This window comes from Hylobates moloch, unplaced genomic scaffold, assembly GCF_009828535.3.
Source record: "Hylobates moloch isolate HMO894 unplaced genomic scaffold, HMol_V3 SCAFFOLD_8, whole genome shotgun sequence".
NCBI classification, from domain to species: Eukaryota; Metazoa; Chordata; class Mammalia; order Primates; family Hylobatidae; genus Hylobates; species Hylobates moloch.
In genome coordinates this window covers 25,858,363-25,874,906 of record NW_026652283.1, presented here as the reverse complement: position 1 = coordinate 25,874,906, position 16,544 = coordinate 25,858,363, and the positions used below count along the sequence as shown (strand labels likewise).

General features: G+C 40.5%; 1 protein-coding gene across 4 annotated transcripts in view; it reads right to left on the bottom strand.

The window, feature by feature from the left end:
- Positions 1–16,544, bottom strand: part of STK38L (serine/threonine kinase 38 like) — a 148,533-nt gene that overhangs the window by 67,855 nt on the left and 64,134 nt on the right. The window contains exon 1 of one of the 4 annotated variants that reach the window (XM_032159885.2): positions 9,720–9,883. The exons of 1 other annotated variant lie outside the window; for it this stretch is intronic. The gene's annotated coding sequence lies outside the window, so the exon portion shown is untranslated. Of the gene's footprint in view, positions 1–9,719; positions 9,884–16,544 lie in introns of those variants that run through there. 2 more of the 4 variants (XM_032159888.2, XM_032159889.2) reach the window with 2 other exon arrangements.

The window sequence follows — 16,544 nt, the reverse complement described above, 5'->3', positions numbered from 1 at the left end:
CTTTATACAACAACCTCGGTGGTTCTAGGCTTCATCAAAGAAAAGGATTTTAGTGGATTTACTTTTCCCTTTATCTCTTTGGCTGATGGCGTCTTTACTTTTCCTGTTTAATTTCACAAAATGGAAGCAAGAGACAATTTATCACCGGCACTGCACTCCAGGTTGGGAGTGGGAAGCACAGAAGAGGTGCTTCCAATAGGCTACTAGAGGCAACAGAAACACTTTCTTACAAAAGCTCAGAGTGCTAAAGCTGGATAAACATAAATACACAGCAAATAAAAGTTCATTGCTCCTGTCCAGCACCATGGCAACAATTCCGGTTCCTGTGGCCCCCTAATATGCTTCAGTGTCTTACATCACTATGTGATAATACCCGCCTGAGGCTCCTCGGCCTGAAACACTCCTCTCCTCACCCTTCAAGTCTAGGCTCAAACACTCACACATCCTTGGAAAGCTTCTCTCACTATCCCAAGTAGGTGCCCCTCTCCCTTAGGTGTGCCTCTCACTGCTCTTTCATGACAGCTGCTATGCCTGATTGCAGCTATTTCTACCCCTGTGAATGTAGCTCTCCAGTCACCTGCCTGGCTTCTGAGGGAGCACCGTGTCTTTCCCTTTCCATATCTCCTGGTACACGGTGTGTACTTTATGTACAATTCACAGTGAAAGAACTGTCTAGGTTCTCTCACTAGAAAGGAGAGACCCATCCATGCAAGTCTCTCCTTCCCAATCTGACCTAGTTTAGAACTTCATTATTATCACCTAGATTATTTAAATTTGTCTCTTCACTGGTCTTCCCATTTCTGGACTCTCTTTCCTTGAATTCAGTCCATATACACTACTGCCACTTAACAACTGTAAGTAATTAATGTACCAAGTTGAGCAGGTGGTGAAGTAGAGAATGAAAAGCTGGAAAACATCAATTCTCTAAGTTCAACGGGTTCAAATCCAATAGAGCAGAAAGAGAAGTAGATAATTAACAGAATTTACCAGGTGCTGTACAGATACACCCAATTTATGCTAATCCCTCTGCGTGGCATGTCCTTCACTCTGAAATGGTCAATTCATATTTCACTTCATATAGGAAGCTTTCCTAATCTCTACAGCCAGAAGCAATCTCTCTTTCCTCTGTTCCCACAGTACCCTGTTACTCCGTTATCACTTTCTGTTTGAATTACAGTTATTTGTACCCATACATTATACCTCTTACTGGATTGAACTTTTCTAAATGGAGGGCCAAACGTCTATTTGTCTCTATTTTGCCATGGTACCTAACCCAGTGCCCTGGAAATAGCTGATAAATAATGAATTATGATGACTAACCTCACTAAAATATTATGAGTCTGTGACTCCTTTAGGATTTGCCAATATTAAGAATATACATGCAATTCAGTACTAAAATTTTCCAATCCAGCCACTAAAATAGAAAAAGTCTATTCTGTTTGGCTAGGTAAGAGTCGACATATGGAGAACATCCTCAACCAGATCTGAAAATGTCCAAATGAAATGGATCGCTGTTGTAAAAAACACAACAAAGGGCAACTCCCTAGTACTACAATAAACTGAGCAACCAGCCTCTGCTGCCAAATACAGAAAAGTCATAAGGGGCAAACACGGTGTGGTGTTTCCACAATAGGAGCAGGTCAGTGGGTAGACATTTAACTAAGTAAAAATGAACACTGCTAGTAAAAATTAAATTTAATAAAACAGACACTAGTACAAGACAGTATGTCAAAAATGGATCATTAAGGAAGCTGTCTGAGCTCTCAAACATTAACACTTTCCAGAAGTGAATGCTACTTGTAGCTTATCCATTCTTTTAAGGATCATATTCAATTTTCTACAAAAGTGCTTTTGTAGGCCGGGCGTGGTGGCTCACACCTGTAATCCCAGCACTTTGGGAGGCCGAGGCGGGCAGATCACGAAGTCAGGAGATTGAGACCATCCTTGCTAACACGGTGAAACCCCATCTCTACTAAAAATACAAAAAATTAGCCAGGCGTGGTGGTGGGCACCTGTGGTCCCAGCTACTCGGGAGGCTGAGGCAGGAGAATGGCGTGAACCCGGGAGGCGGAGCTTGCAGTGAGCTGAGATCGTGCCACTGCACTCCAGCCTGGGCGACAGAGTGAGACTCTGTCTCAAAAAAAGAAAAAAAAAAAGTGCTTCTGTAAGATACCTCAGCAAGCCCTTGTTAGGATTCCCAACTCCTTAATTTCACTGTTTATGTCTGTCCTCCCTTCACCCTATTCCTTTATCATCATTTTAGTTAGAATGTAAGCAGTTGAGTGCACAATGAGACAGACAATAACTTAAGAATTAAGGACTTTAACATTTCATGATTTAAAATGCGGAACTAAAATTCCAGCTTCTCAATTCTCACAAAACAAAACAAAGCTCAAGGCTTAAACCTTTAGAAAATGCCATGCTATAATGATATTTACCCACTCCTAATTGGCTTAAATGAAGTCAGAACATTTGATTATATCATTTATTTCAGCACTGTAATTGCTAAGGGCAAAAACCTTATCTCATCAACTAATTTTGTAGAGCCCTTAGTGAACAATTCACTTGTAGCAGCTTTTATTCTACAAGGAAGACCAGTGTGTTAAATAAAGTGTTTATATTAGAGTCGAAAGACCTAAGTTTAAATTCAGGCTCTGTCTCTTATTTTGAGATCTGACAAGTCACTTAATCTGAGTTCTTCTCTTTACCTGAAAATAGGTGTAATAGCCATAACTCTCACTGCCTATACCACCTGACTGCTATGAGGATTAAGTAAGGAAATGTGTAAAAATGCTTCATAAAACTATAAAGTGTAATACAAATATAAGGGCTCCTGGTATTATTCTTAAAGTAAGTGTTAAGAGTAAATCTCTCTCTATAAGAAATCAGAATACAATTGAATTATTTCTGCATACTTTTCTCAAGAGAATTTATGTCTGACATGCAAAAAAAGGAGGGGAAAAAAGAGAAGAAAGAAAACTTGGGGTGGGACTAGAAGAGGGAGGTAAATTAAAGAGAAAAGGAGAAGTTTCTGTAGTAAAATAATGCAATGTAAGAGAGAGCAAACCTGATCTGAAGAAGCAATTTCTTTTTTTTTTTTTTTTTTGAGACAGTCTCACTCTGTCGCCCAGGCTGGAGTACAGTGACGCGGTCTCAGCTCACTGCAAGCTCCACCTCCTGGGTTGACGTCATTCTGCCTCAGCCTCTGGAGTAGCTGGGACTACAGGTGCCTGCCACCACACCCGGCTATTTTTTTTATTTTTAGTAGAGACGAGGTTTTGCCATGTTAGCCAGGATGGTCTCGATCTCCTGACCTCGTGATCTGCCCACCTTGGCCTCCCAAAGTGCTGGGATTACAGGTGTGAGCCACCGCGCCCGGCCCAAAGAAGCAATTTCTAACTCTACCACTTACTATCTACCTGTGTGACCCTGGGAAAGTCACTTCACCTCTCTAAGCTCCTATTTCCTCATTTGTAGGTAGAGATAATAACTCACAAGATTGCTATAAGGATTAAATGAGATAATATATATAAAGTACTTAGCACTATGTCTGGTGCATAGTAAGGGATAAGTGGTTACTGGCATTGATAAAATTATTAGACCTGTGCCCTAATGGGTGACATTCAGAAAGAAAAAGGAATCAAGAACATTTAAGAGGGGAAGATGATATTCGGGGAGCTAAATCTATATATTACCACTGGGAGACAAAGTTTGAGACATATAAATTACACAAAGTATTCTTCATATTAAATGTTCAGATTACTTACTGTGTCTCTAGAATTGGTGAGGAATCAAGAGAAATGCAGTCAAAATCTCCAGATCATAAAAGCAGAATAGCAATAACTGTATTCATAAAAGCAGAATAGGAATGGGAGAACTTGGCCCCTGAAAAGTGCGCATTAATGTGTGCAGAAGCTTCTCTGTCCCAAACTCAATTTTCTAAACTTTCACAGACAGAATGAAAGCTAGACTCCATAACAAAGGTACAGCAACCCTGAATGCCAAAAATAGCTGGTATTAGCTATCATGCCCTCATGTTAGTTTCTGCCATCTTGTTCTTTATTCTGGGTGTCTTGTATTTGTAGTTGATTTGAGGTGTTAAACATTATTAACTCCACCCTATTCAGGAACTGCAAAAGCAGTAAAAGTGTCCCAGGAATCAGGAAAAAGAGTAATAAAATCTCCTGAATCAGCTGTAGAGACAGTAAATCACTCAAAGAGGTAAGAAAACAATGGATGCTATCTGTGCATATGGGATCAGAGATTTATCTATTATAACATGTAGAAATTCTATACCTGTGGAATCAACGAGAATCAGCAAAAGGCAAGGAAAACAGGAAGCCTTCTGTATAAATGGCCAGAGAATCAACAATTTGGGCTACCACCTGATCTGGTGTTAATTAAGGGGAAGGCAAAGAGCTTGTTAAGAATTTAAAAGCTAAGCACAGGCCGGGCGCAGTGGCTCACACCTGTAATCCCTGCACTTTGGGAGGCCGAGGCTGGCAGATCGCCTGAGGTCGGGAGTTTGAGACCAGCCTGACCAACATGGTGAAACCCCATCTCTACTAAAAATACAAAACTTAGCCAGGCGTGGTGGTGCATGCCTATAATCCCAGATATTTGGGAGGCTGAGGCAGGAGAATCGCTTGAACCCAGGAGGCGGGGGTTGCAGTGAACCAAAATCATGCATTGCACTCCAGCCTTGGCAACAAGAGTGAAACTTTGTCTCAAAAACAAATACATAAATAAATAAAAGCTAAGCATAGTAGAAGTGTTATCACACACCACAGACAATTGCCAAGGCTCCAGGCCTGTTTGGAATTTATACAATATGACTGTGAATGATCAGGTCACCACATGACCTGTAACTGTTAAGGTCTTCCCTAAGATCTGTGCAGAGCTCATCTAAGAGGCAGGCTACCTGCCTCAGCAGACTTTCAATGCAGATAAGCTATTCCTACTGGGAAAAGATGCCCCCAAAACTTGTATCAGCAAGGAGGTAGCAGTATGACTGGTTTCCTTTTGATAGACCTACTCACACACCTTTTTACTAAGACAATCTTCCCAAACCACCTGTACTTAGAAGAACTTGGAAACTTTTTATAAAAAAGCAAAGTCCACATCTAAGTATCTCCATGAAATGATGGGCTAAAGATCTGCCAATCAGGGCATGGTAAATGGAAATGATATACCATCACTACTAATTTAAGGTATGTTTTTAAAAAAAAACTTTTAAAATTTGTTTTGCCATCTCTGTCTTATTTCAATAATATAAATACACGTGCTTTAAATCCTGGCTTTAGTTCTGCTACTTTTCCCATTAGGTTTTAAGCTCACCAACCATCAACTGTGCTAGTATAGGTGTCTTCTAGAACCTACCCCATTGAGTCAAGTGAAGAATACTTATATTCGTTCACAGAGACTATGACTCTGGAGCTGTACTTAAACTATGAGTACGGTCAACTGCGGGCACTGACAAAGAAGCTGAAGAGTCTGCATCCTGCTGGACAGTTAGGAAAAGGCAGGCAATACCTCTCCCACAGCTCACCTGCTGTATTCCCTGCCTAGGTATACTTTTTTTCTAACCTTTAAATCCAATTGAATTTGTGATTCCAATTCTTAAACAATAACAAATGTAGACTATTCCTGAAACTTCATAAATAAAATCAGGTGGACATTTACAGTACTGAGTAGGCCTATACAAGACATTTCTATAGCACCTTTTATTTCACAATCCCAAAGAACTGTCAAAGTTGCCCCAACATAAAGTATCAGTGATGGAACTTCTCTCATTTTTACATGTACAACACTCTATTCACCCTGTTTCTGCCATTATAAACGTAGCCGTTCATGAAAATAAACAAAGGGCTGAGACCATTCAATCATTAACTAAATTTCAACTTCATAATTCAACCCAAAAACTATCCAGTGCTAAGTGGTTTAAAAAATTATAGAACAGGGCTGGGCACATTGGCTCACACCTGTAATCCCAACATTTGGGAGGCCGAGGCAGGAGGATCACTTGAGCCACGGAGTTCGAGACCAGCCTGGGCAACATAGTGAAACCCCGTCTCTACAAAAAATTTAAAAATCAGTCGGGTGTGCTTGTGCACACCTGTAGTCCGAGCTACTCAGGAAGCTGAGGTGGGAGGATTGCTTGAGCCTGGGAGGCAGAGGTTGCAGTGAGCCATAATTGCACTACTGCACTCCAGCCTAAAAGACAGACTTAAACTCTGTAAAAAAAAAAAAAATACAGAACAAAGCCAAACACAGTGGCTCAGGCCTATAGTTCCCGCAACTTAGGAGGCAAGAAGATCATCTGAGCCCAGAAGTTCGAGTCCAGGCTGGGCAAGATAGTGAGGTTCTGTCTTTAAAAAAAATAAATTACAGGACAAAATATACAATGACTCAAACATTCCATTAAGCATCCATTAAGCAAAAGAGTTAATATGGAATATCTTCTCACTTCTAAGTTCTTATGAGTACTTATAGGTAATAAGTCAAAATTATTAAAAAGTCCCACTCAATAGTTATATTTAATTTGCACCAAGAATAACTTCCAAAAATGGATTAAAATAACATGTCAAAAATAACTCATTTACTTGGGTGTTATTTTGGAACTCTTTCTAGAAAACTGACCCCAAAATTTAGATGTCAGAAGAATGTATTTCCCAAGTCAAGTTTTTGAAACTACAGACCTGAGGAAGACCATCATGAATGGGAGAGAAAATATGGATTGCAGTTAAGCATGCCATATGGGTACAAGCCAGAATGCCTGGGTCAGAATCCTGGTCCTACCACTCAGTAGCTATCTAACCTTAGTACCACAGTTACTTCATCTGCAAAATGGGAATAATAAAAATACCTACTCCATACAGTTGTGTGAGGCAGGAAGTGTATGTAAAGGATTTAGCAGGAAGCAGCATTATATAAAGTATTTACTTATCATCATTATCATATGACTAGATCACTTAAGTCATCCACAGAAACGCCTTTTCCTATTTCAGTCTTCCTTAATTGGTCTAGTAGCACTTAATCCCTCCCTCCTTGGCCTCCTCAGAAAACACATTTTCTACGGTATTTATTTGGGTAGGTATATTTCTCTCCCACTGGATCACATCTCCTTGAAGACAGCAACCACAGTTTGTCCGACTGTACAGAGCAGCAACCGCAGTTCGTCCGAGTGTACAGAGCAGCAAACGCTGTTCACTGTTGCCTTTCATTTCTCTCCCTCTAAAGATTCTGAACAATAATACCCTGTCAATTAGCAAACTTTTACCTGGAGACAGAAGGCTTATGCAACCAGTGCACTTAAGTACTGGTCATACCTTGCTAAAGACTTTCTTAAGACTTAAACAAAAATTTTGGGGGGAAGAAGAGGAGGATATGCTTCATGTTTTTAAACTATTAACAAAAGACAGATTTTTAATTTTTAAAAAAAGTTATGTCTTAAAAGCTTGCTTTCATTATTTCATTCAAAAAGACCATGGTGCTTTTAATATAAAAATACAGAAGCATAATTTCTGCATATGTCAAGTCTAACCTAATCATAACTTGCCCATCTGCTGATTTTAATGTAATCCTAAGGACGCTAGAAAACAATATGCTTGCTTGATTCACCCTACACTATTTACATAAAATAAAAGCATTTTAACAATACATTGAGATGCAAATCTTTCTGGCTCTGATTTGTGCCCTCTTTCCCTCTTAACAAAAAGTGCCACACACACACACAAAAGCCTCTAACTTATCCTGGATCACTGGGGAGGCACTTTCTAAGGTGCATTATCCAATTTCACTAACACAATGATGCTCTCCTTACTTCAAGAGAACAGAACTTTTCTGAAAGCAAACAGCTGAACTGAGTCCATTGCTTTGTTATCATTTTTTAGAAAGTCCAATTTCTCCTTTGTTCTTATAGTGTCCTATCTTTAGAAATCAAGTTTTCAGCATAAAAACTGACAAGGACAACTCTTTGTTGGCACAAATCATCTTGGTCTCTATTCTTTAAACAAACTCAAGAGCAAATGGCTAGAGAAGAACTGCTTCTATTTAATGTGGGTTTTCTAAGTCTAATTTTTTCATTCCTAGTGGCAAGGCCTTTCAAAAGAGTACAAAAACTACACCCAACTTTGCTTCTCATTCTAAACGCATCACAACCAAATGGGAAACATTATCAGCCATCTTAACAAGGAGAAAACAAAGCTAAGTGAGGTCAAACCAAAACATTTTTTAATTCATTGTACCTACCTCTTTTGAGATCAGGATTTTTCAGATGGAAGTAGTTTGATGAACTTATGCAATAAAATTATGTAATATCATAATTTAACATAATATTTTAGACTAACTTCTCTCTCCTCAAATAGTCACAAGGGTGGCTAATTCACATACAATACCTCTCAGCCACTGGGGAAACAGTATAATAAACTTAATTGTTTTACATATCCTGAGGCACAGAGAGAAGGGCCAATCAAATTCAAAGAGGTTTACAGTACCTTATATACATATATGATTGAGACAAAGAACTTTCAAGAATCTGTACTGAGGAAGCAAAAATGGGCTTAAGTACAATAGGCCCTGCCTTAAAGTAGAGAGACCGGTCAAACGTAAGCCACAGCGCCAAAAAAGACAAGGTCTCACTCATCGATCCCCATCTTACAATCAAGAGGCAGAATTTAAATCACTTAAAGCTGTTTTTTCAGATTTGAGCGGTAAAATAAGCTAATAGGCCATTTCCGATTAAGTGGCTTCTCTCAAAACTTATCACAAGTTATGTGAAATAGGCAAGAGCGTTGGTTCTGCATTTTATCAAGGGAGAAACAATAGCATCCTACTTTTGGACAAGCCACTACTTCCAGAGCCACTAGCCCTCCCCCCACCTCCCATTTCTTTTTATATCATTCCTCCAAACTTAGAACCCGAAAAGCTATTACACGAAACAAAAGCAGCACCAGTAAAAAGGGAGGCCACTGGTTTTGAAAATAAAGTTTGTTATTTTGCTGTGAACCTGGCAACTTTTTAAAGGTGAAACGTGCCCTACTCAATCGGTTATAATCTTTTCTATTCCCACACCAAATAACCACTCGTTTGACCTCGATACTAAAGGTGAAAAAAGGAGTGGGAGAAAATGATTTTGAAAGGAAGGGGCTACGGGTGCAATGGTAAAGATAGATTCTAAGACTGGTTTTGAGCACTCCGTGGCTTCTAGGAGCTGGGAGGCTTTCCTGAGTCTGTCTTGAGAAATGTTTGGCAATCTGACGCATCAGTTTTTAGGAACGGTACACAAACAGCCCCCACAATTGAAGAGCCATGCCTCGGATCCTGGCTCTGGGTGACATCGGCTGGAGGGCATGGGACTGGAGCGCTGGGGCTACCCGGAGAGGATCCGCGACATTTGTTATTGTTTATGAAGCCCAGGCGGGGACCCGGAGCGGGGTGCTTGGGGGCCGGGGAGTGGAAGGAGAAAGGAGCAGAGGACAAAGATTCCTCCCCGGGCGCGAGACTCCCTCTCTGGACACACGGGGCCAGTATCACCCCGGGGAATAAGAGGGCCAAGGCCGTCGCCGCAGGTTCCCCGGAGACATTTCCAGCCCCCGAATTAGCCCGGCTTTCCCTGGACACCCAAAGACACCTAAAATCTCCTCCTGCTCCTGCTCGCATAGTTGGGGCTGGCGCGGCGAGCTCGGGCCCCCAGCCTAGCGCCGCATCCGCGAACTCACCTGCCTCCGGTCGCGCCCGCGGCCGGCTCAGCCTCCGCACGGACCGCAGCCGGCCGGGCGCCCGTCAGCTCCCTTCTCCCCGCTCCGCCCTCGCCCCGCCCCCGGGAGGTGGGACCCGCGGCCTCGCTGGAATCTCAGGGCGGCCTCCCTGAACTCTCGCGAGCCTTCCCTCCTCGGCTTTTCGGTGGCTGGGTCGTCCGACTCGCCCTGACGTCATACGCACCACAGCCGGAAGGAGCTTTCTGTCGTCAACGCCGCCCTTCCCGGCCCCACCCATCTCTGCCTGGTGAAGTCCAGACCGGTTCTGAGGGAGTTGACTGAACTGTCGCCACTTCCCTTTTCACCAGCCTCGCCTCACTGCCGTTTTTACTCCAAACCTGTTCAGGCCTCTCTTGAGAGTGGCCTAGTGTGTTGCGACATTAGTCACATTCTAAATGTCATCCGAATTTTTCAAACAGTGCAATGCAAAGAATGTTAGAAATGGAAAGAGAGAATTCGCACATTTTTCAGATTGGGAAACAGTGGTCAACAAAGATGGATCAGCTAAGTTGCTCAGTCGGTAGCTGTGGGGACTCGAAGCCACCCAGGTTCCTTGACGCTTCCATTTCACCATGAGGGGACTCCAGAGACTGGAGAGGAACTAGGATTTGGAGATGCCACAAAAAAAATACATTAAAAACCTGTTTGGGTTTTCTTGGAAAATCTAAAATAACTACAGTACTGGCCTGCTTTATCAGTAGGATCTGAGAATTGTGCAGAAGAGCACTCCCCTATAGGATGACCCAAAAGGGACAACTTTGGGAAGGTTGATGCAATTTGCATCTGGGGACAAAACTGGCGTTTGGGAAAGCCAAATAAGAGAATGACTCCCAATTATTGTTGGCAAGTTTATCCTCAATGTGAGTATTGGAGGTCTTATAAACTATCCTTAGCTTTTAGCTTACTGAGACAACATATGAAGCTGGTACTGTGCTTGCAAAAATTATCACTTAGAAATGCCACCTGTCATCTTTAGGTTTCCCAAGAGCAGGGGACACGAGCGAAACACTTAGGAAAGAAGCATTACATCATTTCTCTTTCTTACACTGTGCTTTTTGATACATAGCTTAGTAGTGGGAAAGGCTCTAGTTTGGTAATTAGTGTATTTTTGGGGAGATTAGCTCCACTTATATGGTCATTTTGAAACTCAAATGACAGTTGTCATATACAAGCATAGGAGGTTTAATTGTGATCAGACAAGCTTGACAGAGGCTTATACATCCTTCTCCCTGTACTGCACGCATACACATACCATTCAAATGCTACGGTAGGATTGAGAACAGTGTATGGTTTGTTCCATAGCAAATTTATGTCTTCAAATGTGCCATACTAGAGTAATATGAACTAGTATAGAGTAGCAGTCTAGGTTAATATGGGATAGGCTAAGACTTTGACCTCTAGTTCCTAAATTTTCCTAAATTGAGACCATTGTAAACAAATTTCCCTGGGAAGTTGTTGAAAGTACCTCAACTGAAACAAATTAGAGCTATGAACCAGAATTTCGGTGGTCTATGGACCCCTTTTGAAAACTGTTCTTAAATGCATAAACTACCTAGGGTTACAAAGGAAATTGATAATGTTAACATACAGTTACCAAAATACTAAAAAGTGAGTTTGTAATATAATTATGTGGTAAGTAGTAGCATCTAAGATGGCTGCCAATGATCCTCACCTTCTAGTATTCCTGCCTTCTGTAATTCTCTTCTCTAGTAACTTAGATCTTAAAAACGAAATATAGCAAAAGTGATTCGGATATCATTTCCGTGATTAGGTTACAAAAATATTCTGGGCTCCATCTTGCTTGTCCTTGCTCTCTCACTTGCTTGCTTTCATGGAAGCCAGCTGTGTGTTGTGACCTGCCTTACAGAGAAGCCCACATGGCAAGGAACTGAGAGATATCCAGTCAACAGCCACCAAGGAATTCAGGCCCCCAGTCCAACAACCTGTGATGAACTGAATACTGCCAATAATCATGTAAGTAAGCTTGGAAGTAGATTCTTTCCCAGTTGAGCCTTGAGATGACTGCAGCCCCACCTGACACCTAGACAGCAGCCTTGTAAAACCAGATACTGAGCCAGCCAGTCCGACTAGCCAAGCCCAGATTTCTGGCCCACAGAAACTGTGAGACAATAAATATTTGTGGTTTTAAGCCACTAACTTTTGGGATACTATGTTACACTGCCATAGATAACTAAAATAGTTATATATTTGCCTCTTTATTAATGCATTAAATAATATCAAGACCTACAGTAATTTTGTAGTAATGATACACAGAAACAATATTTTGAGATATCTACAACAACTTTAATGGGGTAGAAAATATGTGTGATTCCTATTGAGGAAAAGTCACAGGTATTGCTAACATTCCTGTGGTTTGCTGCCTACATTCATGATGGAACAAATGCTAATTTTCAGTTTGAGTTTAGTCAAAAAATTACATAAATATAATATATATATAACTATGTAACTATACATAGTTATGTATGTAATATATACATGGTTTTTTCATTGAGGTTCACAGACCCAGGTTAAGAACCATTGACCTAAGTAATAGATCATTTGAAGGAACTTCCAAAACTCTTATCACCAACTATCTGATACAGAATCAAAGTTCAGGTAATAAACATACACTATGGCCACTGCTAACCTTATTAGACTACAGCTGAATATGACTTTGTATCCCCTTCCTCCACATATTCCCTCTTCTTCAAGTTTATGCTAAATGTAGGCAGACCGGCTAAAATTGTAGGCCAGAAAGGATGAGAAAAATCATGATGAAAACCTTTTCAGCACTCAATTTATCTGATTTTTGTTTTTACCATGTGAAAGTGTTAGCTCCTTGATCGGAAGAACTCTTTGGTATTACTTTTACTCTCTTAGGCCTACCACATAGTAAGTAATGAATGAATGCCAAATGGCAGTAGTAAATAATAATAGAAGGAAAGCTATTGATAAAACCCTTCCACCAAATGAATAAAGCAACTTTTCCATCTATGCAATTTTGCAACTGTGGGATATACCCAAAGCAGTATTTAGAGGGCTAATTTATTGTTTTAAATGCACTTCACAGAAAACACAAAAATGAAAACAAATGAACAAAGCTTTCAACTCAGGAAACCTGAAAGAGAAAACAAAATAAATTCAAAGGAAGAAGAAGGATATAAAACTTAGAGCAGAAGCCCCTCCATGACCCTTATGTCCACCAAGGAATGTAAATCAAATATATAATCATTCCCATATATACCTCTGTTTTTCAAATGTATGTAAACTGTTATGATTAATAATTTCAAATATAATTTTAAAGATAAAGGCAAAAATTAACTTAGTTAATTTAGAAATTAATTTTTTTTTGAAAACAAAAAATGACTGAAATTGACAATAACGAAAAACTGATTCTTTGGAAAAGTAAATAGGAAAAAGCTTGACAAGATTAATCCAGGGAAAACAAAAAGACACAAACAGTAACAATGATAATAGAGATGCAGATACTACAGATACGGAGATTTTAAAGAGCATAAAATTTATGATATGCAGTGTTATGCCAATAGATTTAAAAAAGAGAGAAAATAGGTGCTTTTTAGTTCTCCTGGAAGTCTGTCCTGATGAAAACCTAGTAAGGTTTTTACCTTGGAAAAAAATTGAAAGTTTACAAGGTTTTTTAAAAAAGTGAATGGGCGTTTCCAGTTTGAGACTAAGAGTGCTTGACTCCTGGCTCCTCTTCTCACATAGCCATGATTTTTAAAAGGATTCTCACCAAGACCAGACAACTAAGTGCAGTTGAGTTTGTTTGAAAATGAAGACTATTTTACAAGCTGCATGGGACTTTCACTGGGCCATTTAATCATTCACATGACAGTCCATTCAGAGCTATCACCAGACTGTCTTCTGCAAATTACTTTATAAACCTGGAAACAGTGACTTCTAATTGATCCCTGCTTTATTTTTTAACTGACTTGACTAGATTGAAAAAAGGCTGAATCACATTAGAGATTTTTTAGCATAATTTTTCTTGATATTATGGATTGACATCCCTCAGTTCACAATTGACATTACATCACAATCATATAGATGGTCGCTCTTGAAAAAGTATGTTTCCAAAGATCATTTGATATTCGTGGTTTTCTAAATTCTAAACCATTACTTGCAACAGTTTCCACTATGTTAAAACAGTTGAACTTCCTTTTCAGTTATCTCCTCCCACTAGAGAATGTGAACTTCGGGGCAAACTACTAGAAGTGACTCAAAGGCAATGCACACTTTACATTTCCGAGCCTGTTACCAAACTACCATCCAGAGGTTACACCAGTTTCCACGCTATCAGCAGGCAGTACAAGAAAATTCCCATTTCCCCATATGCTTGCTCACACTGGGTTTTGTTTATATTTTTAATCTAGCCAGTGAAAGAAAGTCTAAGACCTTGACAGGAAAGCCACTTCACAGGCATGCAATCTATGTTCCTCTTTTTCGTTTCGGCTCTGGGGTTAAGGTTGGGGATAAGGCTATGTAGGGAAGTAAGTTACAAAACCTGTGGCTTGTTTAAATGTAGCAAATTCTAGTAGAGTCTGGGGCAGGCAAGATCATTCTTGGTGTCAACTGGTGCTGTGTTGATAATTTTGGCTGAATTATTTTATGAAGCTACAGAGAGGGATTGTGGGGGAGAAGTTACTGGATGTGCTTCTCATTCATTCTGCTATACTCTACAACCTCCCCAGGAATCAGGTGGTTGCTTTCAGCGGGTTAGCTTCATGCATTTTATGCTGATTTGATTTCCTGGAGAAAATAACCCAAATAGGGCTTTCAAGGAATTTTTTTTTTATCTGATTAGACAACACAGGGCCTTGTGGAGAAGGTTAAGAAATTGTTGTTGTTGTTATAGAGACAAGATCTGACCATGTTAGCCAGGCTGGAATGCTGTGGCTGTTCACAGGTGTGATTATGGCATACTGCAGGCTCGAACTCCTGGGCTTAAGTGATCCTCCTGCCTCAGCATCCTGAGTAGCTGAGACTCCAGGTGTGTGACACCATGCCCAGCTAAGATTTATCTTCATGTAATAGCAATAGGAAGCTGTTGCAGAGCTTTGGGCAGAGGCGTTTTATTTACAAGTATTAAGTTGTATATTGCAAGCTGTCTGGGGCAAGAGTAACTTGGCAAGCAGAAATGAATATCTGGTCTACTTGTGGTATGCCCTACCACGGCTGAATGCTACAGAGGTTATCAGATAAATTGGATAAATTAAAATCAAATAAATCAATCATTGTATTCATCAAGTAAATTTCTGATTTGACTTCCCATGTAGATTTTCTTATGAGGTAAGAGTATGTCAATTAGCCAATAGAAATTTTTGGTTTGCTTGGCAATTACATTTCTCATTATAAATTCCCACTCTCAAATTGCCACATGTTCTCCTCTCAGTTACACTACCCTTACTCTGTATTGGTTCCTCTGAGTTTGGTCACCTCTGACAAAGTTAAATTTCTGGACATGAAAAGCTAAGTATCAAGCTCTGACTATCCTAAGCAATCCAGACACAATCTCTTGTTAACATCTTTGTGTTCTTACTCTCAGACTACAACAGTTCCTAGGGTAGAATTATGATGGAGTAAAATTCTTATAACAAGATTAATATGTATACTTCCTGGGAAATTTCAAAATATTAAAAATGTTTATAAAATAGACCTGTTTTACAATTTGAAATGCTTATCAAAAGCCCCACTCACATATGTAAAATGGTCCAGTCTTAGGTCAGCTTTCCTGGGAAATCTGAAATACGCAGATTAATGTGCTGGAGATGTATTGGAAAGTGCTCTCTGGATCAACTCAGATGAGAGAGAGAAGACAGCAAGATCAGGCAAAGGAGAAGTTGAAATGTAATGCAGTTGCAACAGAGGCTTCAGCCTCTCCCACAAGGGGCTCTGCAGTTGGGATGGCTCTTCAGAGTTGTCCCTGTTGAGGCACAGGACCAGGCCTTTGTACCCCAACCTCAATCAGCCATTGGATGTGGGAGAGAAAGCCCACCTAGCAGAGGGCAGTAACTGGAGAAGGACTCGGCTGGGGACTCTTAGAAGCCAGCAGTTCCGGCTGCTGTAGTAATGAGAGCCGCAATCCTAGAAGGTGGATTTGGGTGGTGCACCACAGCATCTGCTACCAGCCCACTGAAAGCTTCTTCCTCTATCTTCAGCTTGTTATATTGCAGATGCCAATAAAACAGTCATAAAAGCTGCTCCAGGCTGGGTGTGGTGACTCATGCTTGTAATCTCAACACTTCAAGAGGCTGAAGTGGGAGGATCACTTGAGCCCAGGAGTTCAAGACCAGCCTGGGCAACAAAGGGAGACCACAGCTCTGCAAAAAAAAGTAAAAATTATAGTGGTGGCATGCACCTGTAGTCCCAACTACTTGGGAGGCTGAGGTGGAAGGACTGCTTGAGCCAAGGAGGTCCAGGCTGCAGTGAGCTGTGATGGTACCACTGCACTTCAGCCTAGGTGACAGGGGACCCTGCCTCAAAAAACAAAAAATAAGTATGAAACTACTCCTTAAGAATGTCCCATTCTGCCTCCTGATGTGCTGTAGTAAGGTCACATCACTTCTATATTACCGTTTACCCTCAATCTAATCATGAAGAAACAAAGTGGATATTTGACAAATTAATTGGCCTATACTGTTCAAAATGCAAATGTCATGAAAAGCAAAGATCAAAAAACTGTTCCCAATTTTAAAAGATTAAAGCCATAGTACAACTACATGCAATGTGTAATTCCCAATTAGACCCTTGACCAGATTTTTTTTT